Here is a 22,786-nt window from a genome sequence, read left to right as displayed (position 1 = left end):
ATAAAATATATATGTGCAGTTGCTTTTATTCTTCAGGTATTATCTGTTTGTTTATACTCACTTATCTTTTTTATGATCTTTGTATGTTTTCTTATCTTTCTTAAACATATATAAAGTATCATTTTTCATAAATGACGATAAGGATAGTGACATACTAGAATTGTCAAATCATCCTTGAGATATCTGGGTGCATATAAGAAAATATCTTGAGAGAGAGATTTCAGTATTTCCCAGGTGGAGATTTTTAAAAAAGGGCAGCTTTATTGCCAAGAAAAGTGGTAGCTTAGATGTGTCATCATAGTGGTATTCCTAATATTTCACCCCTGAATGAAGCTCACCCACCCATCATGGACAAAGTTGAACAATCCAGAAACTTCCCCATCAAGGACAGAGCCTTCTCTCAGCAAGCTTACCACGTGGCAGGTAGTAGTTCAGAATGCACCCTATTAATGCACAAGTCCCCCACAGGTGTTCCCAGCCTGTGCCAAAGTTGCCTGGAGAGATGAGAGGTAGGGGTGGTGGAGGAAAGGCCAGGTCTTCTGTTGAATCTATGGCTACATAATGTTTACCCAGTATTAAATGTCTATCTGGAAACAAACTAGGGAAGATAGAAGAAAAAGTCAGCCTTTGACAGAGGAACACAGAGTAGGTATTCTCTAAAGGTGGTGTTTGATCAACAGTCATGTTGGAATAAGCTATTTGGAAAGTTTTGAGTTTATGTAGATTAACTGTATTATAATTTACTAAGTCTTTTCAGCTGTGAATTGCTGCTTCCAGTCCACTAAATGGTAAGCTAGGGGCAACCTATCCTTCAAAACTTACCGCATTTGCTCTGTATAATATTCACTTTTAAGTGAATTTGTGTTTTACCCCAAATTGCATATTGTTGTTTTTGTTTAACAACTTTAGTTATACCTCAATTAGGTTGATAGCTATTAAAGTCTATTTCCCTGACATATTATGTGCAGGAATGAGTAGGGAAAAAGAACTCCTAAAAATTTAGCCAGAAGTAACAGGTCAAAACAGTTCTCTTGGAGAAGGGTCATGAATCTTTTAAATTATTATTAATTTATTTTTTGGCTGTGTTGGGTTTTTGTTGCTGCGTGCAAGCTCTCTACAGTTGTGGCGTGCGGGGGCTACTCTTCTTTGCGGTGCGGGCTTCTCGTTGCGGTGGCTTCTCTTGTTGCCGAGCACAGGCTCTAAGCACGTGGGCTTCAGTAGTTGTGGCGCCCAGGCTCAGTAGCTGTGGCTTAAAGGTCCTAGAGCGCAGGCTCAGTAGTTGTGTGTGCGGGCTTAGTTGCTCCGCGGCATGTGGGATCTTCCCGGACAAGGGCTCAAACCCGCGTCCCCTGCCTTGGCAGACGGATTCTTAACCACTGTGCCGCCAGGGAAGTCCCAGGGTCATGAATTTTTAACAAAAACAGCTAGAATCTCTTAGATTCTTAAAGAATGATGTGAAAAGCATTCTATTCTAAACTACCACATACCACAAGCTACAATGAATATAATTGAGCTGCCTTAGAAGGATGAAAGACCCCTGAGAGTTTTTCATCTCTTTTAGCACTTTCCCATTTATTTTAAGAGTGTTATTTATGAGACTTGATTAACATTGAACTGATAAGGAAAAGTTTTTCTGTTATTTTCTCTGAGAGACTCTTGTTTGGGTTTATCTGAAATGCTGATTTAAAAAGAAATAGTGCATTGAATTTTTTTTAATTTAATTTTGTTTTTCTGGGCTTTCTCTAGTTGTGGTGAGCAGGGGCTACTCGGCATTGCGGTGCTCAGCCTTCTCATTGTGGTGGCTTCTCTTGTTGCGGAGCACGTGCTCTACACGTGCGGGCTCAGTAGTTGTGGTTCTCGGGCTCTAGAGCGCAGCATTGAATTTTTGACAACATGGTTATTTGAAATTACATATTTGAAAATGAGACCACAGAACACTGAGCTTTTAAAATGGGAGTTATATATGCTGTCCTACATCCAAAAAGTGATACTTCTTACGTACAACCATGATCTTTGGGGTTAGGCAGAGCCAAAGATGAAAACCTAGAGCAGCTCAGCTGAATATGCTCAGTTCTTTTTTCCAAAAGTCACCAATTAAACAAGTTACTTATTCCCTTTTTTCCTCTCTTTAATTGGTAATAAAGTCATACTAATCTATCTCTACACTATGGTTGAGTTTATATGTAGCACTGAAAATGTTGTCTGGGAACAAACAATTGTCACAAACAAATGTCACAACAAAAGTGAACTCAAATATACAAATATGAAAAAAGTTGAGGAGAAGGGAATCCTTTCTATTCACCTCCTAAATTCCTTTGTGCCTGGCCTTCAAATCCAATATCATAAGCAGACCATCTGTGGACTTACTCTCTCAAGACTCTAATACCCTGAATGGACAAGATTTCCCTCACCTCCAGAACAGGATGGAAATGGGAAAGCAGTATTCCTGGGTTCTCAGGCCAGTCCTGTTGTGAGCTTACCTTAGGAAAGTTATCTAAACTATTCAACTTTGGAGTTTCTCATGTTTAAAATTAAGTGATGATAATTATATATCTACTTCATAGAGATTGTTGACACAATCAAGAGAGTGCTTAAAGGATATGAAGTTGTTTTGGAAGTTTAAAACACTGTACATACTTAGAAAATTAGTAGCATAGCAAGCAGAAAGCAGTGTTAGTGTCTGGCCAAGTCATTTGGGATTAGTAGGGAGTTGGAGGTGGGAGGTGGGGCAGTCAGGTTATACCTGAGGTCAAATATATGGAGGTTATGTACACTTCAGGCCTAAACCAATCATGAGGGTCAGAACAAGTGTCAGGTCAGAGACCAGGCAGCAGACCCATGAGTCTGTAAGACAAGCAGTGAAAAAATGAGCAAGGAAGAGGGTCTGAAGACCAGGTGAGCCACGTAGGAGGTAAAGACTCAAGGGATGAGCACTTGAGGGATGGTTCAGGTACATGAAAGAGGAGATATGGTGGTGCCAATAATATGTGTATCTGAGACAACACTAACCTTTGTTCCACAAGCTGATTCTGTGCTGACTGCAAAGTCAGAACGAATCTTGAAGTGGCAGCCTGAGTCCTTGGCCGGGATGGGCCCTCTGCTTACTATCAGGCCTCATCTCAAAACACGTCCCTCCAATTCAGATGATGTTCTAAGTTCATTGCCTTTCCTGTTCTTTGGATTCTCCAAACTCTTCCCCCATTTTAGGATCTTGGTACTTGTAGTTCCCTCAGCTCTTTCCATGGCTGGTGCCATCTTGTCTATCTGGGGCATAAGTCACCTGCTCAGAGAGGTCTTTCCTTATCACCCATCGAAAGTGATCCTCCAAATCTATTTCACTGTGCTCTCTCAATTGAGCTATCACTACCTGAAATCATAGTTTCTGTTTATTGTCGTTTAACCCTGCTTCCCCCCGCCGCTCCACCTCCAGGGTGGAAAGTACAATCCATGAGAAGAGTGCCTTGGCTGTCTTATTCCAACCGTGTCTTCAGTACCTAGACTAGCCCTTGGGCACATAGCTGACTCTGAGTAATATTTGTTGGATTAATTAACAAACAAATGAGGAATAAGAATGCAGAGAAAAAGTCAGCCTTTGACAGATGAACACAGAGTAGGTATTCTCTAAAGGTGGTGTTTGATCAACAGTCATGTTGGAATAAGAAATGTATCCTGGGAAATCTCAAGTAAAAATTTATCTATATGCATATTCATTCATTTGGATGAAAATCGGGTTAATTAAGCTTTGTATGTTTAAAATGCCTGTTTTTGTTATTATGTGAAGTTCAGCTCAGATTAAAAGCACAGAACACGGGTCTTTGTTTTTAATTTATTGATTTAGTTCAAGCCATAACCTCTCCAGCAACAAAGTCTGTTCTCTACTCCACGATTCAGAAGCCTTTTGACTTTTGGGTGGTAGGGTTTGTATTTGTTAAATGATACTATCACTGAAAATTTTAAGATGGAGTTAGATGACAAAAACATCCAACCAAGCCTTTATAGATTTGTGATTTTCAAGGCATTTGAAGAAATAGATAGTAGCTGAGACCTCAGAAAAGAGATCCTGAGTATATATTAATGATATATGTTTTTCAACTTGGAAAGTTTGCCATTGTGGAAAATAAAGACTCCTTAGAGGTTTAGAAAATCAACATATGTATCAGTTCTACAGCTTTACCTTTAATGCCATATAAGAGTAAGTACAGTGATTGTACATTGATCTTTTGAAATAATAAAGGTACTTTTCACAGTTTCTTACGATTACTTTCCTGCTTTCTTTCTCACCCACTTTAAAATAAATCCAGACTATCGAATGAGATGGTGATTGCATTTGCAGGAAAGCTCACCAGAAGGAACTTTCTGTATTCCTTTATTCACGGCGAATCTCCAGACTGCCATTTTGGTATTGTTTTCCTTGTCACTGGAACAAATTTATGTTGTTTCTTTTCTCTTTACCTTATTTATTCCAGACTAATTCCCAAGAATGGTGGCATTGAAAATAATCTGTGAATACAGTGGAATGCTATGCTATTTTAACCATCTAAATATACTGCATATGAGTTTGGCTTCACGTTGAGCAAACACAATTAAATACGATGGCAGGAACAGCAGAAGGGGTGGTGATGGCAGATTTCTGGCTATCATTTTGGGGCCTTTCCCAGTGGACGATAACCATACATCTGAGAGGAGACGGGAGTTTAGAAAACATATTTTGAAAGAGCCGTTGATCTGTGGAGTTGATTGTTTGCTTTTAATAATAATAATTATTAAAGTGCCTTTAAGCTGTATCCTGTGTGTGCCCTGTGGTGTGTAGAGAGTAGGAAATATTGTCTCTGGCCTTGAACTGAACACATGACACTCTCCAATGATCGTTCTCAGGCCGTGCTGCCATTAACACAATGTTTATAGTTGCTCACAGCAGTAAATTCCTGATGTAGCAACAGGCTGCCTGGTTATGGAGAGATGGGTTTAAGAAAAAGGGGAAGCTGATTTTATGAATACACACCTCTGAGCCATTACATACATCGCATACGCCATGGCATTCAAATGTTGTTTTTTTTCATGCTCTAGCTCCCTGGAAAACCCTTTCCTTCCCACCTCCACCAAAAGACCTCAGACTGAGTGATTCTACCCACGAACACCATCTTCTCTAATAGAAGCAGGCTTCCCTTCCACTTTTAATTCCTAAAGCAGTGTGTTTTTTGGACAGAGATTGTCTACAGTGTATCTAGGAGATATAAATTTAACTTCTGATCCTCAGGATTTTCAGGGGTTAGGGCTTTGGTACATGAACCAAACAAATCCATAAATGTGTATTGTTTTCTGAGTGGTAACTTGTATATGTCGTCTTTTACGGTGTATGAAGTACTTTCACACAAATCTTCCCCTTTGACGCTCACTACAACTATGTAATAAGACACAGGTACTTGTGAGGGTGCAAATGACATACCCAAGGTCACAGATATTAAGTGGCGTCTGGAAGGCAAAATGAAGGCCTATGATTCTGTTTCTGGTGCTTTATCTACTACACCGTATTCCTGGTCAGTTTTTTCCAGTTTTATTGAGATATAATTGACATATAGCAGTGTGTAAGTTTAAGGTGTACAACGTGTTGATTTGGTACACTTATATATTGCAGAATGATTACCATCACAGTGCTAAGTAACATCGCTATCACCTCACATAATTACCATTTCTTTTTCGTGGCGAGAACATGTAAGATCTACTCAGCAACTTTCAAGTATATAATAGAGTATTATTAACTATAATCACCATGATGTACACTAGATCCCCAGAATTTATTAGTCTTATAACTTCGGGTTTGTACCCTTAGGTCAAAATTTGTTTTTTATTACCTCAGTATTCACTGTACAAGTACTGGTGATAATGAAAACAGAAAGCACTTGCCACATGGCTGGCATAATTTAAGTAAATTACATACACATTTAATTATAAATCCTTATGATAACCTTATGGAGTAGGTACTATGTTACCATTATTTTCCTGATAAGGAATCTAAGGCACCGAGACGCAGAGCTCTCAGATTCTAGCTTATGTCCACATTCTTAACCACTTCTGTTAATTCTCTAGAGTTGTGCTTACTTTACTCATTCAAAAAATATTTTCGAGCATCTGCTTTGTGAAATGCATTTATTTATAATAAAGTAACAGTTTACTAGAGAATGTTAATATATGTCAAAGGGTCCTTGAGAGCTATTCCACACAATTTTTAATTCATTGTGAATTTCCACTTTGGTTATCACAATGCTTATCCCCCCTCTTCCACTCCTTATATCCCTCTCAGCAACTGGCTCGCCATCACCTATTTACCAGGAAAATTAAGGCTGTCTAACATGACTCTCCCAGCTTTTCTTCCTAAACTTCAGTTTTGTTTATGTCATCTCCAGTCCTTTGCTTCTTGTCTCTAGCCTTGGAGGAAGAGAGCCCTCTTCTAGTTAAAACTTGAGAAGTAAGTTGACTGTATTTAGGTTGTAGAGGGTCTGAGGGCTGAGAAATTTGGACTTTAGCTGCTGGACTTGAGGGCATCATCAAAGCTTTTAAGCAAAGGAGTGATAGGAACAGAAAGCTACTTTAGGACATTAATAATAGCTGGGGTGGAGGGACAGGATAATTAAAAGGAGGGAAGACCAGATTAGAGACTATGGAGACTATGGCTAGAGACTGCGGAGGAGATTATATATCACAGGTATAAAAGATATTCTCAAGGAAGCTTGGGGGCCCAGCTAAATCTCTTCCTCATTTGCGTAAAAGTCAGCTCTGATACTTTGTCTTTGAAGCCAGTGTGGCCTAGGTGTTTATAGAAAGGTGCCACGCTTATCATTTCTTCACATTGTGTGTGTCAGTTCACATCCTCCAAGCAGGTGCCAAAGTGGGATTAGAGGTACATGAGATTTGGCAGGAGAAATGCACATGGAGGGTAAAGAGGAGGAAACAGGAATAGGCAGGCAAACCTTCAGACCCAGTTGGTGATCTGATACCTGTGAAAGGAGGTGGGGCAGAGGATTGGGTTGGAAGAGGCTCAGATAACAGAGTAGTTCTAAGAAGGTGTTGACAAGGCCAATGGGAACTCCTTGAGCTAAAGTCCCACACTGGAAGAGTCTCATGTCCTGCAGGAACGGGCTGGTACTCTACCTCCACTGTGCTCAGACACTGACTGAGATCTGCTTCTCTGCTTGGGAGAAGCATGGCCTAAGCACAAATGCAATGGTAGATGCAGAGGAATGACAGCTAGGGCCCTCACTTCCCATGCTAACTGCAGCAGGAGATGTGAGCAGTGCATTTCCGTGGCTCCCACAGTGGGAATGCCAAGAGTGATTCTCTTACATATGGAGAGATTGTATGTGTATGTATTATGTAAGTTAAGTTAACAAGGATGGGATTTAAATAAAGGTGTCTGTTACTTTAGTGAGGTAGAAAACAGACAACCTAAATAAATATATTAAATGCTATTGACAGAAATGCAGAATTAGCAACATTTTGATGAAAGGAAGGTATAATAATTTTCTCAAAAGCAGCCATGGGAAAATTCTTTACTCGTCAAGTTGAACCAAAATTCACTTTGTACTGAATTTTCTCCTACGCAATTATGCATTCACATACTGGCACTTTGGGGTTCTTGCAACAGATCAAAAGCTATTAAAAACTTGCTTGAATGGAGTAAATTATTTTTTCAATAACTATTCTTTAAGTCTCTCCCCTGTCAAATTCTGTTCAGACCCCAAAGCCTCTATGATGTTTTTCTGCAAGAAGTTTTAGCATAGTTTCCACCAGGAGTAGCTGTTATAGGCCCATTGATTCAGTTTGGCTGTAGATGACAAGAACCTTGACTGCTTTCAGGGTTATTGGTCATCACTGAATGTCTCAGTTTATTTTTGTTGCTATATCAACATAAAGAGAGGAAATTAACTCTTTGAAGATATTTTTATTATGAGATAATTAGAGAAATTTAAATATCTATTAGGTATTGATATAATTAAATATTATAATAAGTATGAACAACTAATAAAATTTTTCACTTTATATAATATTTTCTATATTAACATTTATAACAGTATTTATTACAGTACATTTGTAATGTGTTATATATGACATTAGTTAGGATACCAATAGTGCTTTTTTATACTACTGTAAATGAAGCTTTCACCTTTAAGTACCTTGGGGGTATAGCTCTAAATTTGATTTTTTTTCCATAATATGAGATCTGGTGAAAAAAATTTAAATCAAGATATTTAGCATCCACAATATTTGTATTAATATAAGTTTGAAATTTATTTTGTAATAAACTATAAACAACACATACAAGTGTATGGTTTCAAATGGTACAGGAACGTAAGACATGAAATATAAAAGTTCCCCTCCCCAGCTCCTCAATCACACAAGTTCCACTGCACTTGCAGCCATTTGAACCATTTCTGGTTTTATTTCTTTTGGTTGATAAATCTAAGGGATAGGCTATACCACTATTTTTTTTAATCTATCAACTTAAAATTAGTATTTACGGGCACCTTGCAAAAAAAGATTTAACTCACACTACCTCCTCCTCTTCCCTTCAAGCTCTGCTAATTGAATTTTCATTTTAGTTCTTGTATTGCTCACCTTATGTGATATAATATAACCTGTATTTTAAAATCAGTTTGTATTTTTATTTTAAAAATTTTGTATAAAGTAAAATTCACTCTTCTTGCTAGATAGTTCAGAGTTGTGACAAATGCATAAAGTTGTTTAACAATCAACACAATCAAAATACAGAGAATTCCATTTCTCAGAAAATTCCCTTGTGCTGACCCTTTGTAGTCAGTTCTTCCCCCATCCCAATCCCTGCTAACTACTGATCTGTTCTCTGTCCCTGTAGCTTTTTTCTTTCAAGAGTGTCATTGCAAGAGAATTATATGGTGTGTCACCTTTTCAATCTGGCTTCTTTTACTTGGCATCATGCGTTTGAGATTCTTCCACTTGCTTGTTCTTCTTCTAGAATAGCAGTCCATTGTGTGAAGGTACCACTGTCTGTTCATCCACTTACCTGTTAAAGAACCTTTGGGTTGTTTCCAGTATTTGGTGATTGTGAATAAAGCCTCTATAACCATTTGTGTACAGGTTTTGCATGAATATAGGTTTTTATTTCACTTGGACAATACCTAGGAGTGGGAATGCTGGGTTGTATGGTACATTTATGTTTGACTTTATAAAGAAACTACATCTTCCTGTATTTTATGTTGCCTGTGAGAAATCTGATGGTAGACGGTTCTCCTTATCATATCCCTGGATGGTGCCTTTTTTGTTTGTTTGTTTTAAGTAACTCCTCCCATCAACCGCCCCTGGTCATTCTGAAATGAGATTGTGTCAATGTGTGAGTCTGGTTTTTCGTGGCACTGAGTAGGCCCCTTTGATATTGTGATTTCCTTCAGATTCAAAGATTTTTTTTCCTATTTCTGATTATTCTCTTGGCCCCCATCCCCAGTTACATCTATATCCCTTTCTTGAATTCCTGTAAAGACAGACGTTCTGATTTATTCTTTCCTCAGATACTACTAGAGGCTTCTTAGCCTTCGTCCGTCCTCTCATTCACCAACTCTGTATATCCTTCCCACCTCTTTTTCTGCAGCTAACTCATTCATTTCTATGGCTTTAAGGGACTATCCCAGGTATCCAGATCAAATGCATTCAGGGGCTGGGCAAATAATACAAAAATGTAAAGGCAAGGTATAATACAGTACAGGGAGGTGAATGTATACCTAGATAAAAACATCCAAATTTTATTTTTTTTAATGCTATGTTAGCTAAATAACGCATGTCCTCAGAATGGATTAGGTCCACCAATATGAACCTCTAAATCTATGCCACGGAGTCATCTGGAGCTCCAGTTCTAATTGTTCAATAAGATTCCAGATCACATACACACTTGGATTTTTCACTGTAATGATATTTTAATGTAGTAACTCTTATCTCATAAAGTAGTCCTAACATGATAATTATCTTCATTAAAAAATGCCTCTTTAGAGTTGGGTGATTTCTATTCATAGCACTAACGTTTTTCTGGCCTCAGCCTAGAAACCTTCAATTACTTTGCAAAATTTCCATCTCCTATCATTTGTATTCTGTTAGACACCAAATGCCTCCGAGTTTGCCCTCGTAAAAATAAAATATTCTAGTTTTCCGTAAAATGAAAGTTTTCTAAAGCCACAGAGAGATGTGGGATTTAACAACTGACCTGGAAGCTAGTGAATCTCTTATTGTCAAATAATTGACAATTCTAGGTTAATGAATTAAAACCTATTAATAGTCAGAGTCCTAGGGTAAATGGAATTGGTCTGGGCTGACCAGATTTGGAAAGAAGTCAGTAAGCTGATTAAAGTTTTGTTGTTTGCCTGTCTCACTTGCCCAGAAGGTTCTTTTCATCAGGATTATGTCTTTTCCATAGTTGTTCATCTGGCTCAGCCTGAACCAGTGATGAACATCCACTTGTCCATTTCAGCAAGTCAGACCTGTAAAGGACTTAGAGAGTTAGGACTCCCTGGAAATAGATAACTTTGTGTAAACGGCAATTCAGACTCTTATTACTTTATTATACAGAGAATACATTTGTTAGCAGATGAAAGTAAAGTATTATGTAACCCACAAGAAACACTGTGTTGATTATAAGAATACTTATATTTCATTATTCAGTCCAGCAAAACTTTGAGTAAATAGATGGATCTCTGACTGTTCATTCATCCATCCATCAAACATTCACTGGGTACAGCAGATAAAGAAATGAGCCAGACACAGCCTCTGCTGTCAAGGAACTCAGAATCTAGTAGAGGAGACAGACTAAAAAATCAGTGGTTATAGATACTATAGAGGTTCATGCAAGAGCACTGGAAGATCACAGGGGAGGGAGAGCTCACTCCAGTGAATGCGGAAGCAGTCAGGAAATCCACCCGGGACGTGGTGATACTTGAGCTGCGTATTGGTGGTTGAACGTGAGTCAGCCAGGGAGCCAAGGTGAGCAGTGGTCATCCAGGTTATTTTGGCTAGAGTAAAGGTCTCTTCACTGCATTTTTCACTTCTAAATCAGTTCTATTTGCAACATATAGGCACAGCGAATGAATGTTAGGATGCTTAGGACAAAGTCAGATGCTGAATTGAGTGAGGGCTGGTGAGAGAGAAGGGGGGCACCTGTACTACTTTGGCCCATAACTGGGGAATATTGAAGGAGTTACAGATTCTTTCTTTTGAAATCTTGGCCTCATCTGACCCTGAAGGTTTTCAGGAATGTGTAAGAAATTGCTGGGCCAGTGTAATTCATAGATCAAATAGCCTTGTAGTGTGTCACTAAAATTCTATTTGCCATACATTTATATGGCTTGGATAAGCCTTGGCTTCCTGAGGGCACTCTTGGTGGGTGACTGATGGTTCTTCAGACAAGATGTGCTAGTTTTGGGGTTGTTTTGTTTTTTATTTTATTTATTTATTTTTGGCTGCATTGGGTCTTTGTTGCTGTGTGCGGGCTTTCTCTAGTTGCGGTGAGCAGGGGCTACTCTTCGTTGTGGTGCGCGGGCTTCTCCTTGCAGTGGCTTCTCTTGTTGCAGAGCATGGGCTCTAGACACCCAGGCTTCAGGAGTTGTGGCTCGCGGGCTCAGTAGTTGTGGCACATGGGCTTAGTTGCTCCTCGGCATGTGGGATCTTCCCGGACCAGGGTTCGAACCTGTGTCCCCTGCATTGGCAGGTGGATTCTTAACCACTGAGCCACCAGGGAAGCCCATAGTTTTAATACTGGCCTTGGTCAAGTAGGAGAGGTACACCTGATTTGTCGTGCTCTTAATCTCTCGGTGTACTTGCAGCTTGTTCTGGAGCTGCACAGTCTGATCTTCAGTGCTTCACTTTCTCTCTGAACCGTAAGAGTTACCTGACAGTGGTGGGAATGCCCAGGAGAGGTAGTGATGCTTCCTAGGCTGCATGTTCATGTTTGTTGCTCTGAACTAGCTGGTCTGAGGTAGCCTCAAACTAAATCTGTAAGACCCCAGGGAGTTTCTGAAGAAGAAACTAAGTGGAATTCTTTTCTAATTAATTGCTTATTTTTCTCATTTAGCAAATAAGCTAACTGGGATTTTAGGACTGACATTTGATTTTAGCAAAAGTACGTGCATGTCAGAGATAGATGCTTGTTCATCACAACTCCAAGAATGTGGATTATATCTATGATTTTAATGCATTTGTTGGAAATAATGTTATTTTTCACAAAGTAAAAGCAGTCATAATTTTGCTACAAGGAGGAATATTTACTTTCTCTCACCTTTTACTTAATAATTTTACGTTTTTAAAAGCAAAACAGCACACAATTTGAAAATGAAATTTCCCCAAAGTGTTCAGTTTGCTAATATGTTTTTCATTTTCTTCGTTATGCTATAGTGGAATATTGCCATACTTTTAAATGTGCAACTTGTCTCCCTGGAGGCAGCAGATGGTGTGACTAGTCTGTCTTTTGGTAAAGGACTTAATCATGAGAGATGGCAACTAGGGCTGGATGGGATGGGGGTCCTGCCCTCAGAGAGCATTGACTCTCGACTTATTGCATCATTACAACATTTTATAAGTTACTATTTGTAAATATGAAGAAGACCCTGCAAAAATGAAAAGGTTTTGGTACGTTTTAAAGCTTCCTTTTTCTTAGTTTATATAAGAAAATATTTTATTTAGAAACTATTTGAGTTATTTCCACTATAAGTGTTTTCCTCACTGAATGCCTCACTGCTAGAGGACCAACTGACCTCTTGGGCCGGACACAATTTTGTTGGTATTTCTACCCTAGTATATGATCTGGTTTTCAGCTTTGAAAGTCTGGTAACTTGGTTTCGTACAGAAATATTGACTCACACTAACCAAACTCATCAGACACTTGTGCAAAACCAGAGTTCTAATTTACAGTGAAAAATACAGCTTGAAGCAGATCTGTTCATTCTCTCAAGGTAAATTGACATCAGAAAGAAACCACGTTATGACAAAAAAAATTTATTCGATGAGTAAGAGTAAAGCATCTATCTCTCCGTGGGGCTATGCCTGCCGTTAAGACCTGATTCACATGTTGTGACTCAGGGTGTCCTTGCTTCTGAACTGTGCTAACAAGTTTTTATTCTTTCTGGACATTTTTGGTCCTCTGCTGACTACTCTGTTTTCATAATCTTTTTAAATAAAACAACATAGGTGGGGAAATACTTTCCCTCTACTCTCCTAGGTCTGATAGCTGGGTCTATGAAATAAATGGACAACAGACAGATTAACAGGAAAAAAGGTTTACAAATATATTAATTTTTAATATTACATGCAGGGGGGGCTTTACCAGGGGGGAAAAGTGAATACCCCCCAAAATGGTGAGATTTGAGAGCTTATATATCATCTTTATAGGTGAAGGGGAGAAGGAATGTAGGCTACTTATGGGAGAGTAAAAGATTTTTAGGAAAGATGAATGGGCTTTTAGAAGAATAGATGGGAGGTATGATAGTTTGTGGCAAAGTTGTCTGGTGTGGTATTGACCTCTAATCTCTTCTCCTGTGGGAAGAATTAGTCTTCCCCTGGTTAATGATACACCTGGGAAGGGGATTTATGGCAATTGAGTTCCTTTTGGAGAATCTGTCTTTAGTCAGATAAGGGGAGTTCAGAAAATGCCTCTCCCTGTATTGGCTGTGTTTGAAGTGTCTTCAGCTCAAAATAATCAGTGCACCAAAGCAGCATATTTTGAGGTGGCATGTCCTGAACTCCTTCAACAGCTAATAAGTACTTAACTCCCAAATAGAAAATAGTCTTATCATGAGTGAAAAATCCAGGAGAGTGGTGTTTTTTTCTGTAATGCTGAGATCAATTAGCAATGTCTGCCATAGACAGGAGAGGAGCATGATGGCTTATGTGATGCACATCTGTTCATCGTGGCTTAGATCCGAACTTTAGTTATGGAATCAACTAATACTCTGATTCACATTTAAGAACAGCACGCTGCACCCTTGGAAATTATTTGAGAACATGCTTTTAAAGCTGGAAGAAATCTTAACTTTCTCATTTTATAATTTAGAAAACATTTGTCTTGAGGGCCTTACTGAAGACATGGAACTAGCAGGTAGCAGAACAATGACTCAAGCCCAGGGTTTCTGACTCATGGTCCAGCATATTTTCTTATAAACGATAGTAATAGATCTAAGAATCCTAAAGACTGATAACTTTATTTTCCAACTTAATTTGAGAAATCTCTTTTCTCTGGTAGGATTAAGTTTTTTATTCTTTTAGATTAGCAAAATGAATGTGAGGATTAATTATATAGAGCAGTGGTGCTTAACCTTGGACACATGTTAGAATTATTTGGGAAGAGTATAAGAAAAAAAAAATTGACTAAATAATTTCTTAGGTGAGGCACAGCCATTCATTGGTACTTTTAAAAAGTTTTCCATGTGATTTAACTTTGCAGCCAAGATTGAAATAATTGATACAACAATTTGAAAACTTGTTGAAATAATCAGACACTTTGTGAATGCTTAAAAGTCACTGTTGACATTGTTCAGTTCTTGAAGGGATCGATATTTTTATCAGCCAAAATCGTTCTTTCCAAATAAACATCACTACATTATAAATTAAGATTAGTACACTACACAGTATTTTTTATTCCATAATTCTTAATATAGTCATCAAACAGGTAATTGGAAAAGTAGCAATGATTGTGATGATAATAAAGATCAGAAAGTGGTAATTGCTAGAATGGAAACGTGATTCTTCACTGCTCATTTATTGATAGCACTGAGAGTTTTGTTAGTCTTTCTGTCACTTATATAGCTAAACTTTGTATTATATATGTAAACTGTGGAAGGGAATGCTGGTCTAAAATCTAGATTAAAGAATAACAGGTATTTACCTTTAAAATAAATTTTAGTATTTATTTAAATATTATTGAAGTTTTAGAGATTCATAGTGCTTCAAAAATGAAGCTAAAGTACGAAGCCCTAAGAAAAAGATTCCTATCTTCCATGTTTCCTTAATTTCCCACCATTTTGTTCTATACTGGACTGTTTTCACAGTAGGCCTTCCTCTTCTCTAGTTCACACTTTAAAAGGATAGGGAAGGTATTACGTGTTTTTGTTTTACATGGCTTTTCAGTCTCTAGGGCAAGATTGGGGGAAAAGCAGTTGCAGTGCTGCCTTGCACTCAAGAAAAAGTCATAGAATAGCAGACACACTTTAAGTAGAACAACTGAAGGTGAGAACCTTGAAATAAGGCCTAAAAATTTCCCAATTGGATTAATCATTTATAGACAATTAAAGCTAAACGGCTATCTGGTCATGAACTAAAATCTTTGTAGTTCTGATGAAAATAGAAGTTCGGTATAGCAAAAGAGCTGGCATTGTAGAAGCCCTCTTACAGAACAGAGAATTCAGAATTATCACTCTAAAATTTGACACTGAAATATGTCTTAGGAAAGCTTTTTTATGTCTCTTTGGATTGGCAGGTTATGACAAAACTGCATTCATGTTACTTGAATACATCTTTTGTCTAGTTTTACATGCTTTTTGACTTGTCTAGAAAATGACATATTGAGGTTTTCATTAGCTTTAACTAGGTGTGATTTTCTTATGGACGATACCTCAGCAGGACTGCAGTTTGAGGCGAATAAACCAGTGAAGCTCAGAAAGGCCAGAGCCCTCCTTCAGATGGTAGCAATGAGCTGAAAGACTCATTAATCAACCACAGAGTCACAGGTGTGATGGCTTGCCTACAAACTGCCAACAGACTGTGAAAGTCACATCCCACAGGCTAAATTGTCAAACTAGACCCATCCATAAACATTTTAACACAGCAAAATTCCAACTCTTTTGTCTCTAAGATGTGATTTTGAAATGTTAAATTTCCTCCAAACCTGCTATGAAATGTTTATTTTATTTCATAAAATTCAAATTTCTTGAAAAAGACTCAGATTTGGCATTCTTTTCTATCATAAAATTTTATATTAGTGTTTTTATTTCTCATTTTGTTTTCTATTGGTTATTTGCTCTCCTTTATTTTAAGAATCTATTCTTTTGTATTGCATGAATAGGTGGAGGATCGAATTGGCCTGTGCCAAAGCTTTATCAGTAGTAAAAATCCATTTTTTAGCACGTGTATTAGCTTGAGTTGTGCCACTCAGAAGAAAATGTCTGTAGATATGTTTTAATGGGAGGACTATGTAAACTGCTTTTATTTTTAAATAAAAGAAATTTTTACTTCAGGTTAACTGCTTGATTTGGGGGTTTTTCTTTTGATCTCTACGAAATCATGATTTGAATTGTTTTTTTGTTTTTGACTTTTTTTTTAAACGGTGCATCACCAAAGAAGTCAAGTTAAATCTTAAGCTTGATGTGTGGTCTGCCAGGAGCCTTGCAACAAAATGGTAGTACGTTTTTAAATGAATACATGCTTTACATTTTGGGGGGAATTTAGTGAAATCCAGTGGAATAATATGTCATGGCCTTGAGTAAGTCTGACATTGCCAGATCTGTAACTCCTACAGTAACTTGTATTTTTGCTTTTGGTACAAGTGGAAGTTGATACATAAAACCAAATGATTTTTTTGCCTCACTGCAGTTTCATTTTATTAACTTTAAAACATTGAATAGTACATTGGTGCTCATTGAGTAGAGGAAATAGAATTAAGCATGGTGCAAATGTAAGTTGTTTGCATTCTCTAGGCCCTTGCCCCTTAAAGCTTGTCCCACAAACAGCAGCTTACAGCATTAGGCTAAGGTGAGCTGAATAGTTCTTTTCTCTTACTGGTTTCTACCTACCATCCAAATATCATCCCAGCAAATACCATTATAAAGAGAGTTCTCATACTAAAAATCATATCCAACCTCTCTATTTAATTATCTAAATGTCTCAAACAATATGAAATACAGTGAACACTGAGTTGAAAATAGAATTAAAACACTCCAGTAACATTGTGTGAGGTGGGATTTGATCTCCTAAACATAGCCAAGTTCACATTAAATATACAAAGGCCAATGATATTATAGCAAAGTATTTGTTTATTAAGTCTGGATATACTACACTAGTGTAGGAAAAGGCAGAGTGTACCCAAAAATATGTAAGACACATCCTTGTTCATAAAAAACTTACAAACCATATTTTCATATACTATAAGGCAGTTTGATTATGAAGTTCCAAAGTTCTTCCGTGGCCTCATTCTATCTTTTTAATATTTTAATATTGAAAAAGGCAGAAACATTTTTCAAAACAGCAGGATTTTACAATGTCCCTTATGAAGTTCATTACCTGAATTAAATGTTTTCCTTCATAGCTAATTCTGATTAGAAATAAGCTCAGTGAAGTATGTCTTTTTTTTTTTTCCTCACTTTTCTGAGCTGTTTTCTGTGTCCCTTGGAAAAATAAGAATAAATATTTATTAAATAGACTGTGATGTAAAAAAGGAGATAGAAATTACAATTTATATCCTTCAGAGGGTCATACTCTAATTCACATTCCTTGGAAATTTCTGTTCTGCCAAAATACTAATAGATTATATATAAATTCCCATAAAATACTATGGTTACTACTCTATGTTGACCTTAACGTGATATTGAAGAGTTACTTTGAAGGAACTGAGTAGGGGGTAGGGATGGATTTTTACAACTAGAAATTAATAAAAAGTTAATTTGTGGCCCAATTCATGGTTGTCTAAATAAAATGAAACAAACTGATATTTTTACAATTTCTGTATACCCAAGATTCTACAGGGAATTCTTGGTTAGGGAGAAATCAAGCTGATTTACTCTGGGTATAGGTACCTGCACAGAGGAAGCCCTCACTCAGTAGTTATTTAGATTTGAAAAGAGTTGGAGGATCACTAGCAATACAGGATTGTAACAGAAAGGGAATATAGGGGAATGAGAATTGTATGCTGAGAATTTACCAAGGTACTAATATTTCTATCTTATCTGTGATCTTTATTTAACTGAATTAAGTTTGATTGAGAACAGTAAGCAATACTATGTGAGAAATTAGAAAATAAAGTGTATAATAAATATGATGATAAAGGTTAAGCTTTCAATTAAAAGATACGTAAGCATTTTGAAATTTCCATTTACATACAGTATTCTATGCTGTTAGTCTGAAAACGTAAATTTTCCCCTTCTCTTACCCCTTTTGCTGTCTGTGTACATGGATGCATAACTTTTGGTAACTACTCTCTTGTTGACAAAGATCAGAAGAAAGAGCTGTCACATCATAGTCCCATCATAGGTGGAATATATAACTGAATTAGCTTCATTTTAATGGAAATATGTATAAAAAGATGCTGCCATTGGGATCTTTGAAAAGTATGCCTTGAAGTAAGTTTAATGGCCACTTATTTTTTACCTATATTGTTAGTGGCTTAGTAATTGCTTAGTAATTACACACTCCTCCCCCATAAAATGATATAGAAGTGTTCCCTATACTTGTCATAATAAAAACTCTGAGAACTACATTTAAATACACATACCCAGACTCCTAGCAGTAAAGTGTTAATAAAATTAATAATAAAAAGGTGTAATGATTTCTACTGGGATAATTACATGGGTAATTTAGCAGTAGATTTGGATGAAACTGGAAGCATTTGTATGATATACAGTTAAACCTCTGTAAATGGTATATAGAAAGTCAAAGGCTGTCCCATTGTCTTTTGGATACAAAAGGAATCTTTTAAAATGTTAAGTAGTAGCAGTGCTTAAAAGATAAGTTTTCTCTTTTATTATTCTAATAAATAGCTCTTTAAAAATATTTGACTAATTGTTGTTTCATGGCTTTATTGTCTGTTCACATTTTTGAAGTATAACTTTATACCCTCACAACAAAGTTATAAATCCAGTCTGCTTGTTTTTTAATTTTATCAATTAAAATGAAAGAATGAACTACAGCCTCTCAAATAACATAGTTTGGAGCAGTTTTCAACTTGATCTGTACTCTTTTTAGCTTGTTTCCACACAAGAATATTCTTGACTATCCAGTGAAAACATATTTTATAATGTGAAGGAATTTGTCTTCTAAAGGAAAGCCTATGGAGCCTCATATGTTTAGACCACTTGTTACTTGATTGGCAACGTGCTGTACATTTTTACATAAAATTTTAATTCTCAAAACATTGTGTAAAGCACTTGTCATATTCTTAATTATAAAGTTAAGAAAATAGAGTGAAAGAAGATAAGGATTTGCTGAATGTCACACAGTTTTTACATGACCAAGCTGGGATTCAAGTCCAAGGCTGATGGCTGACTCCAAAGCCCAAGTCCTTTCTACTACAGACTGCTAGCAAAGTACAAGTTGTAATGATATATGACTGAAATATTTTGTTTTCTGTGAACATGCATGTAATATACATATGCTATTTTTAAAGATTTTATTGTAAAATATAACAAACAGAAAAGGACATAAAACTTAAGTGTGATGCTTTATGAATTATCATAAAGCAAGCATTCATTTACCACCACTGATAACCATATCCAGGACTAGAACTTTGCCAGCACCCTTGAACCACCCCACCTTCATGCTCCATTCTAAATACCATCCTCTCTCTTTTTCCCCCGAAGACTATGCACTATCTTTACTTCTAACACCATAGTTCAGGTTTGTGTTTTATTTAACTGTGGTAAAATATACATAACATAAACTTGCCATTTTAATCATTTAAAAATGTACAGTTGAGTTGCATAAGTAATTCACATTATTGTACAATCATCACCACTATCCATTTCCAGTACATTTTCACTTTCCCAAACAGGGACTCTATTATACCAATTAAACAAGAACTCCCCATTCCTCTCTTCTCCCAGCCCTGGCAATTACCATCCTACTTGCTGTCTCTATAAATTTCACTATTCTAGGTACCTCAAATAAGTGGAGTTATATTATTTTTGTCTTTCTGTGACTGGCTTATTTCACTTAGCATAATTTCTTTAGGCTCATCCATGTTGTAGTATCTGACAGAATTTCTTTCCTTTTTAAGGCCATGCATGATTCCATTGTGTATATATACCACATTTTGTTTATTCATTTTTTGGTTGATGGGCACTTGGGTTTCTTCTGCCTTTTGGCTATTGTGAATATCTGTTGAAATTCATGCTTTTGATCTTGTTGAGTATATACCCAGAAGTGGAATTGCTTTATCATATGGTAATTCTATGTTTAATATTTTGAGGAACCACCATATTGTTTTCCACAGCGATTGCAGCATTTTTACATTTCTACCAGCAAAGCATAGAGGTTCTAATTTTTCTGTACCCTTGACAACAGTTACTTTCCATTTTTTGGGTTTTGGTTTTTTGGAGGGGCGGGGGGGAGGAATTTGCTCTTTTTAAAAACTTTACTTAAGTAAAATCATACATATTTTTAATTCATTTTGGCTTCTTTTGCTCAACATTATGTTTATGAGATTCACCCATGTAGTTGTACATTTTCACTGTTGTAGAGTATCCTATTGTATGACTACATCCAGTTTCTTAACCATTCCACTGTTGATGAACTTTTAGGTGGTTTCCAGTTCTTAGCTATTACAAGTAATGTGGCTGGGAACATTCACGTACCTGAATCTTGGTGTATATATGGGCAGTTTGTTGTGTTTATACCTAGAAGTAGAATTGCTGGATCATAGAATATATTGCTGTTCAGGAGTATATTAGTTCTTATTGCATCATATCCTCACCAGTACAAACATGCTTTTAGCAATTCTGACAGATGTGATTACTGATGATGGTGAACATTTTGTTCATGTTTTTATTAAGCATTTGGATAGCTTCTTTGGTGAAATGTCTTTAATTAAGCCTCCTATTTTCCTCTTGATCTTTTTTCTTTATTGATTTGTATGAAAAAAATGTAGATAAATATTGATAGATGTATCTTTGCTGCAAATATCTTCCTCTACTCCTTGGCTTGCCTTTTCACTTTTTTTTTTTTAAGTTTTTTAAAAAAAATTATTTATTTTTGGCTGCTTTGGGTCTTTGTTGCTGCGCGCGGCTTTTTCTAGTTGCGGTGAGCGGGGGCTACTCTTCGTTGTGGTGCGCGGGCTTCTCATTGCAGTGGCTTCTCTTGTTGCGGAGCACGGGCTCTAGGCGCACAGGCTTCAGTAGTTGTGGCTTGCGGGCTCAGTAGTTGTGGCACATGGGCTTAGTTGCTCCGCGGCATGTGGGATCTTCCCGGACCAGGGCCTGAACCCGTGTCCCCTGCATTGGCAGGTGGATTCTTAACCACTGCACCACCAGGGAAGCCCCCTTTTCACTTTCTTAATGATGTTTTTTAGTAAATAGAAGTTTTAAATGTTTTATGTAGTAAGATTTGTAAAACAATTTCCCTTTCTAAATATTAGTTCTTTTGCCCTTTTAAAGGACAGATCTTTTCTGTTAACTTACTGTTTGTCTTTAATGATTAAAGTAGTATTTCCTACTTTATTGTAAGCAAATATTATCAGTTTCTATTTGAAACTTTTACTTTTCCAGGCTGTCATAAACAGGCTTCCCTTCACTAAAACAAAGAAACATCTTTGAAAGAAGGAACATCAGACTAAAATTATGGAGTCCAACAATGGGTTTATGCTCGAAAAGAATAGAAAGTAAATATGGGCATCTTGACAGACTGTGTTCTTCTGTACTTAATTAGTACATCTCAAGCCTCTTCCAGTCTTAGGCTATACAGTACACTGGTGAATAATTGTAGAATTTGAATTTTGCAAACTATAAAATTTTGCTACATTTTACTTTTTCCCACTAGAGCTTGACTCCATTAAGGAGCTTAACTGATACTTGTATGTGATACTCCAAGTTAGACCTGTAGCTCCATGTGCCTTCTAGAGTAGCTACAGGTTGCTGACCTCTATCTATAGTAAACTTTTTCACATAATGTCAGCGTAGTTAATATAGTTTATTGCAACAGTACCATATTAGTTTTAGTAACTTAATCATTCAGACTATTTTATTGTCTTCCATTGCCATGAACTTAAAATGACACAAGAAAAGTATACTCAGGTACCCTGAACTGTGAAAACATGAAGTATATATGAATGTTCATATTAACTAATAATTAATGTTTATATTAGTATTCATATGTAGACCAAAATTTGTCTTTAATCATTTTGTATAAATGATTTTGTATAAATAACTCAATATATATTGACATATAGGCTGAGAATATGTCATATATTAATTCAACTAAACATTTTATTTAAATATTGGGAAAACCTGGATATTTTTTTTCAGTGCCAGAGATTAGACACATACAGAGACTCCAAAGTGGGAAAAGAATAGAGAATTTTCAGAACTGAAAGATTTTTTTGTGTCCAAACATAAACCTTATGAAAGCATGTATTGAATCTCATTTAGCATGGTAGTCCAGTTTGGTAGCAGAATAAGACTTGCCCTGTTCTGGAACATTTTATCCCTCAACTGAATTTTTACTATTTTTTGACTTATTTTCTTAGTAGTTGCTCTTGGTATTAAAATATGAATCTTTTCACAATTTACTTCACAGGAACTTTGCTCCTGTATTACTCCATTTCTTCCCTCCTCTTTTACACTATTATTGCCAAACATATTAAATCTATATATGTTTACACCCCAACAGTATAGTTTTGAGTATTGCTTTGTGCAACCTGTGTCTTTTAAAGAAGTTGAGAAAATAGTAAAGAGTAAAGAAAAAGTGATAATATTTATTCAGTCTTTTAAAATTTATCATCCCACGTATTTACCTTGTCTGGTGTTCTTCATTTCTCCTGTGAACTCTAGTTAATATCATTTTCTTTCAACCTGAAGGACTT

General features: G+C 36.6%; 1 protein-coding gene across 1 annotated transcript in view; it reads left to right on the top strand.

Moving 5' to 3' along the window:
* Positions 1-22,786, top strand: part of KIAA0825 (KIAA0825 ortholog) — a 407,465-nt gene that overhangs the window by 215,494 nt on the left and 169,185 nt on the right. The gene's annotated exons all lie outside the window — the stretch shown is intronic.

This window comes from Phocoena phocoena, chromosome 3 (assembly GCF_963924675.1).
Source record: "Phocoena phocoena chromosome 3, mPhoPho1.1, whole genome shotgun sequence".
Taxonomy (NCBI): domain Eukaryota; kingdom Metazoa; phylum Chordata; class Mammalia; order Artiodactyla; family Phocoenidae; genus Phocoena; species Phocoena phocoena.
Note: the sequence above shows the minus strand (reverse complement) of the source record. Positions and strands in the feature narration are given on the sequence as shown.